Here is a 3246-nt window from a genome sequence, read left to right on the forward strand (position 1 = left end):
ATCCCAATGCTCTATAGCAAACTTCAGACGGGCCTGGACATGTACTGGCTTAAGCAGGGGGACACGTCTGGCACTGCAGGATTTGAGTCCCTGGCGGCGTAGTGTGTTACTGATGGTAGGCTTTGTTACTTTGGTCCCAGCTCGCTGCAGGTCATTGACTAGGTCCCCCCGTGTGGTTCTGGGATTTTTCCTCACCGTTCTTGTGATAATTTTGACCCCACGGGGTGAGATCTTGCGTGGAGCCCCAGATCAAGGGAGAATATCAGTGGTCTTGTATGTCTTCCATTTCCTAATAATTGCTCCCACAGTTGATTTCTTCAAACCAAGCTGCTTACCTATTGCAGATTCAGTCTTCCCAGGCTGGTGCAGGTCTGCAATTTTGTTTCTGGTGTCCTTTGACAGCTCTTTGGTCTTGGCCATAGTGGAGTTTGGAGTGTGACTGTTTGAGGTTGTGGACAGGTGTCTTTTATACTGATAACAAGTTCAAACAGGTGCCATTAATACAGGTAACGAGTGGAGGACAGAGGAGCCTCTTAAAGAAGAGGTTACAGGTCTGTGAGAGCCAGAAATCTTGCTTGTTTGTAGGTGACCAAATACTTATTTTCCACCATAATTTGCAAATAAATTCATAAAAAATCCTACAATGTGATTTTCTGGATTTTTTTTCTCGTCTTGTCTGTCATAGTTGAAGTGTACCTATGATGAAAATTACAGGCCTCTCTCATCTTTTTAAGTGGGAGAACGATTTTCACAGAAAGTAGCGAAATGTGAATGTTGAATTTCTGTTGCACACATATCCAGTAAAAACAAATGTGGGATTACATAATAAAAACTGTTTAGTTGCATAATTTCTTAAATTTTTTATGAATTTATTTGCCAAGTATTATATTTTTTGGTGACATCCACAAATTAATTGTGAGAGCCTATAATATAATTTCCCTCCAATGCAGTTTGAGCGAAATGCAATAATAAATAGTCAAGATAGCAGAGAGTAGACTCTTTCAACAATGAGATCAACGTTGAGGAAGGTGGTCTCGATCGCGCTGTTGGGCCGGGACCAGCCCCGCCGATAGCGCAGGTCTGTGTGTGTCCAGAGATGGTTAAAGTCCCGAAAGCAGGCCAGGGAGTTCTACCATCTCATTCAAGAGCTTCGATCGACTGTTTGGAGAGGAATTCCGAAATTACTTAGTCTGGACCGAAGCCAGTTCGATCACCTCTTCCAGAGGGTTGGAGCCAGGATCGTCCGGATGGATGTCAACTACCGGGAGTCCATCAGCCCAGTTGAGCGCCTGGCGATTTGTCTCCGGTAAGCTACATTCTAGTACATTTTTAAAGCCTTTGATACCATAATTTATTGATATTTGATACATTGTTTTTATGCTCAACCTAGCTAGCTAAAGGGCACTCTAGTTAATATTCCCTACTTGACATCAGATGTACTTTTACAGAATGTTCATTAGGACTAAAACTTTTCCCAAAGTTGGTTTATAATCCATTTTTAATTATGCAATGTTACCAAATGAAAAGAAAGTTGAGGTGCCTTCTGCCCTGATGAAGGTAGGCTAGTCTTCTCCAGGACCCATTGTTGTTCAAGACAGTTACAGTCATTCATTACATTCTTATTGGACTCACATACACTCTTAGAGAAAAAGGTTCCAAAAGTGTCCTTCTGCTTTCCCCATAGGATAACCATTTTTGGTTCCAGGTATAACCCTTTGGGGAAAATGTTATACATGGAACCCAATAGGCTTCTACTTTGTTACCAAAATGGGTACTACCTGGAACCAAAAAGGGATCTCCTATGGGGACAGCAGGAGAACCCTTTTAAGTAGATAGTACCATTCTTTCTGAGAGTAGAGTTGGCCTGGGCTACAGTTTATTGATATAGTCATAGACTGAATTGTATTGTTAATTAGGCATTGTTAGGCATTGTTAATGATGGTTGATGATTATTACAATATAATTAGTAGAGCATAATAAAATGTAATGAGGTAGAATATGTGGGTGGAATTCCAGTTACACACAATATTGATCATTATTTTGAATTATATTTCAGATTCTTGGTTACAGGGGACTTCTACAGGATCATAGGCACTGTCCCCTCTGTGGCCCAAGCCATTTGGGACTGTCTGGTTGGTGAATACATGCCTGTCCCCAAGGAGGAAGACTGGAGGACCATCGCTGCCGAGTTCCTGGAGAGGTGGAATTTCCCCAACTGTCTTGGCTCCATTGATGAAAAACATGTAGAAATCCAGGCTCCACCGTGCTCAGGTTCACAATTCTACAACTACAAGGGTACATATTCAGTTGTACTCTTGGCTGTAGTAGATGCCATCTACTGTTTCCATGTTGTCGATGTTGGTGCTTACGGCAAGGGAAGTGATGGTGGGACTCTCCGGGACTCTCCGGGACTCTGCCTTTGGCCAGGCACTTCAGGATGGCACCCTGGAGATTCCACCACCTGCATCACTCCCTGGGGCTGAAGATCTGGGACCTGTTCCCCACGTCTTCGTCGGCGACGAGGCCTTCCCTTTAAGACCCAACCTCATGAGGCCCTATGCTGGACGCCAGCTGCCATTGCCAAAGCCTGTAAGGATCTTTTAACAAATGACTGTCCAGGGCAAGGTTAGTTGTTGAATGCGCCTTTGGGATTCTGGCAGCCCGGTGGAGAATGTATCGGAGAGTGCTTGGTCTCAGCCCCTCAAATGTCAATGCCTGCGTGAAGGCCACGTGTTCTCCACAACTACCTGCGGAGGTCATTCCAGGAGCCGCTCCAGATGGAGATGGGCATCCCAAATGGTTACCTACCTGATGTCACCAGGGCAGGTGCCAACAACGCCCCCAGGCAGGCACACCAGGTGAGGGAGAAGTTGACCACCTACAAGTCCCATGGCAGTATGCCGTGGAGTGAAACAGCTCTTTTAAGAGCCCCATAACTCAAAGGTTATTTTTAGAACCATCCACCGTTGTCCATAAAATTGCATTTTTCCCCCAGATGACTTTATGTATCATTGTCTCTCTTCATTTGGAAGTTATATTTAAGTGACATTTGGGATTAAAGACCACACCTTTACCCCTTCCCTCTCCCATTAACGTCAGTATTATACACACCTGGCATGGTACATCAGGTGAGCGGGAGCACTAATTAAGGTTATACGACATACAGTTAGTATGATAACAAAGGGAAAGGGTAACCTAGGGTCCATACAAATAGTACAGTTTACCACCATGTTCACTGGCCTGACA

The 3246-nt window shown here is 44.3% G+C and overlaps 1 pseudogene; it reads left to right on the forward strand.

Moving 5' to 3' along the window:
• Positions 1-1247: 1247 nt before the first annotated feature.
• LOC149978911 (uncharacterized) lies at positions 1248-2936 on the forward strand (annotated as a pseudogene).
• The last annotated feature ends 310 nt before the right edge of the window (positions 2937-3246 follow it).

This window comes from Oncorhynchus mykiss, chromosome 13, assembly GCF_057628025.1.
Source record: "Oncorhynchus mykiss isolate SJ-2025 chromosome 13, ASM5762802v1, whole genome shotgun sequence".
Classification (NCBI taxonomy): domain Eukaryota; kingdom Metazoa; phylum Chordata; class Actinopteri; order Salmoniformes; family Salmonidae; genus Oncorhynchus; species Oncorhynchus mykiss.